Below are 11154 nucleotides of genomic sequence, written 5' to 3'. Positions count from 1 at the left end.
CAGCGAGGATCTACCGGAGCGCTTGGGAGCGGCCCGCTCTTTGGCTTTGATGGCTTGTTCGCATCCCTTGAGCGGGACCGCGAACAAGAGCCTTCCGGTGACCGCGTTCACCTGGGGCCATGGCTGCCGCTGCAGAGGTCGCTGGCGAGCCTCCCGGCGTTCGTCGCCCCGCAGGCCCGAGGTCGCTCGTACCCTCGGGGACGGAACTGGAGTCCCGTTTGTGATGGCGCCTTGGATGCCAGTGTTTTTTGTTCATTGTGGCTGTCGGGGCCTGAACATGTATGTAATTTCGGCACGGAGCCGTGTTTTTTCCTCATTTTCGAGCACTAAGTCTCGCCTGTTGATTATCTGAACCGCTTTACCAAGCATGAGCCGCCCCGTGTCAAGGTAACGGGTGAGGTATCCGTATCCCGGAGGCGTAGGAGTCCCTCGGCCCGTTCGGCCTTGTTGTCTGGGGTTCTTCTAGCTTAGTTAAAGAGACCCCTCGGCCGCCCTTCGGTGGACCGAGGCCAGGGGTAGCGATATCAGTATGAACAGAGGCGGAGTTGGCTCGAGAATGGGAACCTGGTTGGCCGGAGCCTAGTCGTGTTGTCCGTCAGTGGAGCCGACGCCGAAGTCGATCAGTCGAGGCCTCGGGTCGGGCTGGCGCCCTTGGAAGCCGGTTGACTGAGGCCCCAGGGGTAACCGGTCGAGCCGCTTGCCCGGGCCGGATTCCCGGAGGAGTCCCTGGGCCGCATTGCCGCCCGAGGCTGGGTCGCGCTTTGCTGAAGACGTCGTCGATGCCGAGGGTGCTACGGCTCCCTCCAGCGTGGGGACCCGAGCCTGCCGGATCAGATCATCTTGTAGCGTGTGCTTTCTGCGGCCGCCGAGGCCAGAAGAAACACACCCTCGCCATGCTTGCGAAGCTGCGCCTTTTTTCCTCTTGTTTCGAGCATCTGGATTCTGTCGGTAACAGGGGTGTTTGTGTGAGCGAGAGTTGCTTTTCGCGGAAGGGACGAGTGAGGTATCCGCATCCCAGAGGCGTGGGAATCCCTCGGCTCGGTCGACCTTGCCGCTTACGCGTACTTTCACCCGTCCATGAGGCCTTGTCCCCGACTTAGTCGAGAAAGCTTGAAGGACTGCTTCGGCAGGAGAGCTTCCGAACGTGAAGACTTGTTCGGTCCACGGAGTCGCAAGTTACTTATCGCAGAAGGTGATGAGTGAGGTATCCGTATCCCGGAGGCGTAGGAGTCCCTCAGCTCGGTCAGCCTTGGCTGCTTACGTGTACTCCGTCGTTTCCAGGATCCGCTTTCCGAAGTAGTCAAGAAGCACGAAAGAAATCCTGCTAAAAAGAGGTCCTTTTTCGAGGAAAAATTCGACGCAGAGGGGGTCTCCCCCCTTTTAGCCCCCGAGGGAGGGTCGGGCTTCGCCGAGGCTAGGCCGACCCTTCCTTGACGACTAAACTTTGCGTAGGTGCGAGGTATATGAACAACTTGAAAACATCTTAAGGGTAGAATCGACGTAGCTGTTTGATGTTCCAAGCGTTGCCGTAGATTTCGCCTTGATTGTTGGCCAGCTTGTATGTTCCGGGCTTCAGAACTTCGGCGATGACGAATGGCCCTTCCCAGGGGGGCGTGAGCTTGTGCCTCCCTCGGGCGTCTTGCCGCAGCCGAAGCACCAGATCGCCCACCTGGAGTTCTCGGGACCGGACCCCTCGGGCGTGGTAGCGTCGCAGGGACTGTTGGTACCGCGCCGAGTGTAGTAAGGCCCTGTCCCGAGCTTCCTCTAGCTGGTCCAGCGACTCCTCCCGGCTAGCTTGGTTGCTTTGTTCGGTGTAGGCCCTCGCCCACGGGGAGCCGTATTCCAGGTCAGTGGGCAAGATAGCTTCAGCCCCGTAGACCAGGAAAAACGGCGTGAAGCCCGTGGCACGACTCGGCGTCGTCCTTAGGCTCCAGACCACCGAGGGGAGTTCCTTCGTCCATCGCTTGCCGGACTTGTTGAGGTCGTTGTAGATCCGAGGCTTGAGCCCTTGTAGAATCATGTCGTTGGCACGCTCTACTTGCCCATTCGACATGGGATGAGCCACGGCGGCCCAATCCACCCGGATATGGTGATCCTCGCAAAAATCCAAGAATTTTTTGCCGGTGAACTGGGTGCCGTTGTCGGTGATGATGGAGTTCGGGACCCCGAAGCGATGGATGATGTTGGTGAAGAACGCCACCGCCTGCTCGGACCTGATGCTGTTCAGAGGTCGGACCTCGATCCACTTGGAGAATTTGTCGATGGCGACCAGCAGGTGCGTGTAGCCCCCGGGCGCCTTCTGCAAGGGACCGACGAGGTCCAGACCCCATACAGCGAAGGGCCAGGTGATGGGTATTGTCTGCAGAGCCTGAGCGGGCAGGTGCGTCCGCTTCGCATAGAATTGGCACCCTTCGCAGGTGCGGACGACTCTAGTGGCGTCAGCCACCGCCGTTGGCCAGTAGAAGCCTTGCCGGAAAGCGTTTCCAACAAGGGCTCGGGGCGCTGCGTGGTGGCCGCAAGCCCCCGAGTGTATTTCTTGCAGCAGTTCCCGACCTTCGGCGATGGAGATGCATCGCTGGAGGATGCCCGAGGGGCTGCGATGGTAGAGCTCCTCTTCGTCGCCCAGCAAGACGAATGACTTGGCGCGTCGCGCTACCCGCCGAGCCTCGACTTGGTCGAGGGGTAGCTCTCCTCGACGGAGATATTGCAGGTACGGGGCCTGCCAATTTTGATCTGGCGTGGCCCCGCTCTGCCCTTCCTCGACGTTCAGTGCCCCGCCCTCGGGGGCCGAGGGTACCTCGGGCTGAGCCGAGGGTACCTCGGGCTGAGCCGGGGGTACCTCAGGCTGAGCCGAGGGTACCTCGGGCTCGGGCGTGTCGTCGAGCTTGACGGAGGGTTGATGCAGATCCCGGGAGAAGACGTCTGGGGGGACTGTCGTTCGCCCCGAGGCTATCTTAGCCAGCTCGTCTGCGGTTTCGTTGTAGCGCCGAGCGATGTGGTTGAGCTCGAGCCCGAAGAACTTGTCTTCCAGGCGCCGAACCTCGTCGCAGTAGGCCTCCATCTTCGGGTCACGGCAGTGGGAGTTCTTCATGACTTGGTCGATGACGAGCTGCGAATCACCGCGGGCGTCGAGGCGTCTGACCCCTAGCTCGATGGCGATCCGCAATCCGTTGACCAGAGCTTCGTACTCGGCCACATTGTTGGACGCCGGGAAATGGAGGCGCAGCACGTAGCGCAAGTGCTTTCCGAGGGGCGAGATGAAGAGCAGGCCCGCGCCGGCCCCCGTCTTCATCAGCGACCCGTCGAAAAACATGGTCCAGAGCTCCGATTGGATCGGAGTCGTTGGCAGCTGGGTGTCGACCCATTCGGCCACGAAATCCGCCAACACCTGGGACTTGATGGCCTTCCGAGGGGCGAACGAGATCGTTTCGCCCATGATTTCCACCACCCACTTTGCGATCCTGCCCGAGGCCTCTCGGCACTGGATGATCTCCCCCAGGGGGAAGGATGACACCACAGTTACCGGATGAGACTCGAAGTAGTGTCGCAGCTTCCGCCTCGTCAGGATCACAGCATACAGCAACTTTTGAACTTGTGGGTAGCGGACCTTAGTCTCGGACAGCACTTCACTGATGAAGTAGACCGGCCTCTGAACGGGCAATGCATGCCCTTCCTCTTGCCTTTCGACCACAATCGCGGCGCTAACCACCTGAGTGGTCGCGGCGACGTAGACCAAGAGGGCTTCTCCGTCCGCCGGGGGCACCAAGACAGGCGCCTTTGTAAGGAGCGCCTTCAGGTTGCCGAGGGCTTCCTCGGCCTCAGGGGTCCAAGCGAAACACTCGGCCTTCCTTAAGAGGCGGTACAGAGGCAGACCTCTTTCGCCGAGGCGTGAGATGAAGCGGCTCAAGGCCGCGAGGCATCCCATGACCCTCTGTACCCCTTTTAAGTCGTTGATGGGTCCCATGCTGGTGATGGACGCGATCTTCTCCGGGTTGGCTTCGATGCCTCGCTCGGAGACGATGAACCCCAGGAGCATGCCTCGGGGGACCCCGAAGACACACTTCTCAGGATTAAGCTTGACTCCTTTCGCCTTGAGACACCGGAATGTCACTTCAAGGTCGGAGAGGAGGTCGGAAACCTTCCTTGTCTTGACTACGATGTCATCGACGTAGGCCTCGACTGTGCGACCGATGTGTTCGCCGAACACATGGTTCATGCACCGCTGGTACGTCGCGCCCGCATTCCTCAATCCGAACGGCATGGTGACATAGCAGTACATGCCGAACGGCGTGATGAAAGAAGTCGCGAGCTGGTCGGACTCTTTCATCCGGATCTGGTGATACCCTGAGTAGGCATCGAGGAAGGACAGGGTTTCGCACCCAGCGGTGGAACCCACGATTTGGTCGATGCGAGGCAGAGGGTAGGGAACCTTCGGGCATGCTTTGTTGAGACCAGTGTAGTCTACACACATCCGCCATTTCCCCCCTTTCTTCCTCACAAGCACAGGGTTGGCAAGCCATTCGGGATGGAATACCTCTTTGATGAACCCTGCTGCCATTAGCTTGTGGATCTCTTCGCCAATCGCCCTGCGCTTCTCCTCGTCGAATCGGCGCAGAGGCTGCCTGACGGGTCGGGCTCCGGCCCGAATATCCAGCGAGTGCTCGGCGACATCCCTCGGTATGCCGGGCATGTCCGAGGGACTCCACGCAAAGACGTCGGCGTTTGCGCGGAGAAAGTCGACGAGCACTGCTTCCTATTTGGGGTCGAGCCCGGAACCGATCCGGACCTGCTTGGTGGTGTCGCCACTGGGGTCGAGAGGGACGGCCTTGACCGTCTCCGCTGGCTCGAAGTTGCCGGCGTGGCGCTTCACGTCTGGCACCTCCTTGGAGAGGTTCTCCAGGTCGGCGATGAGGGCCTCGGACTCGGCGAGGGCCTCGGCGTACTCCACGCACTCCACGTCGCATTCGAACGCGTGTTTGTACGTGGGGCCGACGGTGATGACCCCATTGGGGCCCGGCATCTTGAGCTTCAGGTAGGTGTAGTTGGGGACGGCCATGAACTTCGCGTAGCATGGCCTCCCTAGCACGGCGTGGTAGGTTCCTCGGAACCCGACCACCTCGAACGTCAGGGTCTCCCTTCGGAAGTTGGAGGGTGTCCCGAAGCAGACGGGGAGGTCGAGTCGCCCGAGGGGCTGGACGCGCTTCCCAGGGATGATCCCGTGGAAGGGCGCAGCGCCTGCTCGGACGGAGGACAGATCGACGCGCAGGAGCTTGAGGGTCTCAGCGTAGATGATGTTGAGGCAGCTGCCCCCATCCATCAGGACCTTGGTGAGCCTGACATCGCCGACAACGGGGTCGACGACGAGCGGGTATTTCCCCGGGCTCGGCACATGATCGGGGTGGTCGGCCTGGTCGAAAGTGATGGGCTTGTCGGACCAGTCTAGGTTGACTGGCGCCGCCACCTTTACCGAGCAGACCTCCCGGCGCTCTTGCTTGCGGTGCCGAGCCGAGGTATTCGCCGCATGCCCTCCATAGATCATGAAGCAGTCGCGGACCTCGGGGAATTCTCCTGCTAGGTGATCTTCATTCTTGTCGTCGTCGCGGGCCCTGCCACCCTCGGCGGGTGGCCCGGCCCTGTGGAAGTGACGCCGAAGCATAACGCACTCCTCGAGGGTGTGCTTGACGGGCCCCTGATGGTAGGGGTACGGCTCCTTGAGCATCTTGTCGAAGAGGTTTGCACCTCCGGGGGGCTTCCGAGGGTTCTTATACTCGGCGGCGGCGACAAGGTCCGCGTCAGCGGCGTCGCGTTTCGATTGCGACTTCTTCTTGCCTTTCTTCTTGGCGCCGCGCGGAGCAGACGCCTCGGGAGCCTCTTCCGATGGGCGGCCCTGGGGCTGCTTGTCTTTTCGGAAGATAGCCTCGACCGCCTCCTGGCCAGAGGCGAACTTGGTGGCGATGTCCATCAGCTCGCTCGCCCTGGTGGGGGTTTTGCGACCCAGCTTGCTCACCAGGTCGCGACAAGTGGTGCCGGCGAGGAACGCGCCGATGACATCCGAGTCGGTGATGTTGGGCAGCTCGGTGCGCTGCTTCGAGAATCGCCGGATGTAGTCCCGGAGCGACTCCCCCGGCTGTTGCCGGCAGCTTCGAAGGTCCCAAGAATTCTCGGGGCGCACGTATGTGCCTTGGAAATTGCCAGCGAAGGCTTGGACCAAGTCGTCCCAGTTGGAGATCCGCCCCGGAGGCAGGTGCTCCAACCAGGCGCGAGCAGTGTCGGAGAGGAACAGGGGGAGGTTACGGATGATGAGGTTGTCGTCGTCCGTTCCACCCAGTTGGCAGGCGAGGCGGTAATCCGCGAGCCACAGTTCCGGTCTCGTTTCCCTCGAGTACTTCGTGATAGTAGTCGGGGGTCGGAACTGGGTCGGGAATGGCGCCCGTCGGATGGCCCGACTGAAGGCCTGCGGACCGGGTGGTTCGGGCGAGGGACTCCGATCCTCCCCGCTGTCGTAGCGCCCCCCACGTCTGGGGTGGTAGCCTCGGCGCACCCTTTCGTCGAGGTGAGCCCGACGGTCGCGTCGATGGTGCTCGTTGCCGAGGTGGCCCGGGGCCGCAGGCGCGGTGTTGCGCGTGCGCCCGGTGTAGACCGAGGCTTCCCGCATGAATCGGGAAGTCGCGGCATGAGGTTCCGAGGGATAACCTTGCCTTCAGGAGGCAGTGCTCTCGGCCCGCCGGGCCGCAGCGCCTTCCAGGAGATTCTTGAGTTCTCCCTGGATTCGCCGACCCTCGGTGGTTGACGGCTCCGGCATCGCGCGGATGAGCATTGCTGCGGTTGCCAGGTTCTGACCAACCCCGCTGGATGCGGGCGGCGGCCTGATCCTGACATCGTTGGCGACGCGGTGCTGGAGACCTTGGGGCAAGTGACGTATTTCTCCGGCCAGGGGTCGGCCCGCCCACGCCTGTCCGACGTCCCGACGGATCGGCTCAAGCGCTCCTGTTCCCTCGTTGAGCCTGGCCTGCGCCTCGCGGACTTGCTCGAGTTGTGGGTCGTAACCCCCCGCCGGAGCGGGGACCACAGCTAGCTCCCGTGGGATGTCGGCGCGAGGCACCGGCCTAGGGAGATCACCGTCCTCCGGCATGCCAAGATGGTTGCCTTCGGAGGGATCCCCTAGCTCGATGTGGAAACATTCGCGGCTTGGGCCGCAGCTCTCGTTGCCAAGGCTGCGGCTTCCATCGGAACAGTCGGATAGGCAGTAGTCACATGCGGTCATGAAGTCCCGCACAACACTGGGGTTGCCAAGTCCGGAGAAATCCCAAGCGATGCTGGGATCGTCATCTTCCTCGGACCTAGAGGGCCCGTAGGTCGAGACGTCTGTCAGTCGGTCCCAAGGCGACCGCATACGAAACCTCAGTGGGGTTGCACTCGCCTCAATGAGAGCGCCCGCCAAAACGAGGTCGTTTGGCGGGTTGAGGACGAGTCGAAATGACGCAAGATGGGAGTTAGTCGGTACCTTTTGGTCGACGAGGAGCGACGTAGTCACATCGGGGACTGGTTGCACCATCATCTCTGGTCCGAGGGCGACGTCCTGCAGGCTTTCCGCGAGCGCGCCGGCGTCGTCTTCTTGCTCGGGGTCAGCGTGCCGCGGGGGGACGGCGCTTGCCTCCGTCTTGAACGCGAGGTCGACGTCCGGCGTGCCTTCCGTCGGGGTGTCGGGGGCATCGATTTGCTCGACGGCCGACGAAGCGCGGCCTCCCACCTGGCCTTGACGGCCCCGTCTCCTCCTCCGTTGGCGGGGGAGAGAACGGAGCGAGCCCGAATGTTGCCCTTCCACCACGCGGGGAAGACGTCGTCGATTCCGCCGCCGGCTGGCGGGTTGTCGGCCGCCATTGTCGTAGTCACGCGGCGGTGGAAGGAGTATCATGTCGTAGCTGCCGTCAAAGGACATGAACTCAAGAGTCCCGAAACGAAGCACCGTCCCGGGGCGGAGAGGTTGCTGGAGACTGCCCATCTGGAGCTTGACGGGGAGCTGTTCGTCAGCACGCAGCAGGCCCCTACCTGGCGCGCCAACTGTCGGCGTTTCGAGACAGGGGGGTCCCTAAGCCGACGAGTGAGTGTGCTGCGTGCCCCAGCCCAGATGGGTCGAGCGCGTGGGCGAGCGCGAAGGGGGGAGAGGCGAGGTGGCCGGAGTCGAGCGTGAGAGAGGTGGAAGTCCCGCGGCCTTCGTGTTCGTCCCGCGCCCAGGTCGGGTGCGCTTGCAGTAGGGGGGTTACAAGCGTCCACGCGGGTGAGGGAAGCGAGCGGCCCCAAGAGAGCGCCTGTCCCGTCCTCGGTCCCGCGCGGCCAACCTTCTCTGAGAAGGCCCTGGTCCTTCCTTTTATAGTCGTAAGGAGAGGATCCAGGTGTACAATGGGGGGTGTAGCAGAGTGCTACGTGTCTAGCGGAGGGAGAGCTAGCGCCCTAGGTACATGCCAATGTGGCAGCCGGAGAGATCTGGGCACCCTGCTGGCGTGATGTCGTGGCTGTCGGAGGTGCGGCGGAGCCTGGCGGAGGGACAGCTGTTGGAGCGGTCGAGTCCCTGCTGACGTCGTCCTGCTTCCGTAAGAGAGCTGGAGGCCGCCGTCGTCATAGAGCTTGTGGAGCGCCATCATTGCCCCTCCGGCGGAGCTGGCCGGATGGGACGCCGGTCTTGTTCTCCGTGACCCGAGTCGATTCGGGGTAGGATGATGATGGCGCTTCCTGTTGACGTGGCGGTCTGTGCCCTAGGCAGGGCGACGTGGGGGTTCCTCCGAAGCCGAGGTTGAGTCTACCTTCCGTTGCCGTGGCCGAGCCCGAGCCATGGGGTCGGGCGAGGCGGAAGTCGTTCGGCCGAGGCCAGGGCGGAGTCCGAGCCCTGGGGTCGGGCGAGGCGGAAGTCGTTCGGCCGAGGCCTGGGCGGAGTCCGAGCCCTGGGGTCGGGCGAGGCGGAGTTTCGTCGTCTTCCGGGTCTTAGCCCGAGTCCGAGCCCTGGGGTCGGGCGAGGCGGAGTTTCGTCGTATTCCGGGTCTTAGCCCGAGTCCGAGCCCTGGGGTCGGGCGGAGCGGAGTTCGCCGTCTTCCGGGTCTTAGCCCGAGTCCGAGCCCTGGGGTCGGGCGGAGCGGAGTTCGCCGTCTTCCGGGTCTTAGCCCGAGTCCGAGCCCTGGGGTCGGGCGGAGCGGAGTTCGCCGTCTTCCGGGTCTTAGCCCGAGTCCGAGCCCTGGGGTCGGGCGGAGCGGAGTTCGCCGTCTTCCGGGTCTTAGCCCGAGTCCGAGCCCTGGGGTCGGGCGGAGCGGAGTTCGCCGTGGCGCCTTTGGCAAGGCCTGACTGCCTGTCAGACTTACTCTGTCGAGTGGCACTGCAGTCAGAGTGGCGCAGGCGGCGCTGTCCTTCTGTCAGACTGGCCAATGGAGCGGTGGAGTGACGGCGGTCACTTCGGCTCTGCCGGGGGCGCGTGTCAGGATAATGGTGTCAGGCCACCTTTGCGTTAAATGCCCCTGCAATTTGGTCAGTCGGTGCGGCGATTTAGTCAAGGTTGCTTCTGAGCGAAGCCAAGGCCTCGGGCGAGCCGGTGATGTGTCCGCCATAAAAAGGGGGCCTCGGGCGAGACGGAAGTCTCTCGAGGTCGGCTGCCCTTGGCCGAGGCTAGGCTCGGGTGAAGCGTGATCGAGTCACTCGTGTGGACTGATCCCTGACTTAATCGCACCCATCAGGCCTTTGCAGCTTTATGCTGATGGGGGTTACCAGCTGAGAATTAGGCGTCTTGAGGGTACCCCTAATTATGGTCCCCGACAATTCTGTACTTACACATGCATCATATTAAGAACTATGTTAATAAGATTTTCCCCCTTAGAAAAATGCCGCCGCGCACAAGGAAAACTGCGTGCAAGCATACTGACCCAATTGGTGTGCCACGTCATCAACTTGCCCCAAGACACGAGGATAGCAGTAGTGGGAGTAATGATCCGATCGGGGATCTTGAAGCGAAAGTTAATCAGCTTCAAACAGAACTCCAACGCAGGATTGACATATGGGTCGCGGATGGCGACAGAATCAATGAATTGAGAAGCGACATCCGCCGCCTGCAAGATCAGCTCGTAGATCGAGATTTAGCGCTTGACTGGGCGGTTCACTCTCGTTCGCTTGCCTAGGCTAAGGAGGCAAAAGCTCGAGCCCGAGTAGAAGAACTTAGCTCAGCCATTGATAACCTGCAGGCTTATTGTAATACTCTACATGAAGAAGTTCATGTATTGTACTCACAACTACACCCCAGTGTACCTGCGGATCCCGTCGAGATAGAAGGCGGACCTTCTCATGTAGCGGGAGAAGCTTTTGGTGGCCAATTGGACCTTTTCAGGCCCCCTCCCTCTATGAAGTTGGTCGATGAGTGGTCTCCTACGCCCGACAGCGAGGCTACCAGGAGTAAAAGGAAGCAGGAATAGTATAGTTTAGTAGTAGAAATAGTAGTGATGTATAATAGGTAGTGTAATCCTGTTGTAAAATTTGAGTATGTAACATTACTCTTTTTAGTAATGTAAAATGGATGGTTTTCTTTGGCATATTATATTGTTTTCAAATGTTTGTTGCCACAGATGCCTTCCCGGACTCGTGCTCAGGATGGGGCTAGTACCTCCCGTGGGAGGGAGGCAACACCAAACCCACCTCCAGTACCCCCGACACTTGCCGAGGCTATCGCCGCCTTGGTGAATGCTACAGCAGATAATACCCATTTTCTACGGGAGATGGCAGGTCAGCAACTCCAACAACAAGGCAGGCGGGGCTATCCGCAAGGCCCCTGTGAAACCTCTTATTTGGATTTCTCCGAAATGCGCCCCCCGTTGTTCGTCAAGGCAGAAGACCCTTTAGAGGCAGATGAATGGATCCGCGTCATTGAGCAGAAATTTGGACTTCTTTGATGTTCAGAAACTCAAAAACCCCTGTTCGCAGCTCAGCAATTGTGTGGCCCTGCCAGCACATGGTGGGGAAACTTTGTGGCCGTTCAGCCGACCGATCATCAGATCACCTAGGATGAATTCAAGCTGGCCTTCAGAGAGCATTACATACCTGAAGGAGTCCTCCACATGAAATAGGAGGAATTCATGAAGTTGAAGCAAGGCGGAGATACTGTCACCCAGTATCTCAATAAAT

The sequence above is a fragment of the Zea mays genome, chromosome 2 (genome assembly GCF_902167145.1).
Source record: "Zea mays cultivar B73 chromosome 2, Zm-B73-REFERENCE-NAM-5.0, whole genome shotgun sequence".
NCBI classification, from domain to species: domain Eukaryota; kingdom Viridiplantae; phylum Streptophyta; class Magnoliopsida; order Poales; family Poaceae; genus Zea; species Zea mays.
This window is presented reverse-complemented; position numbering follows the sequence as displayed.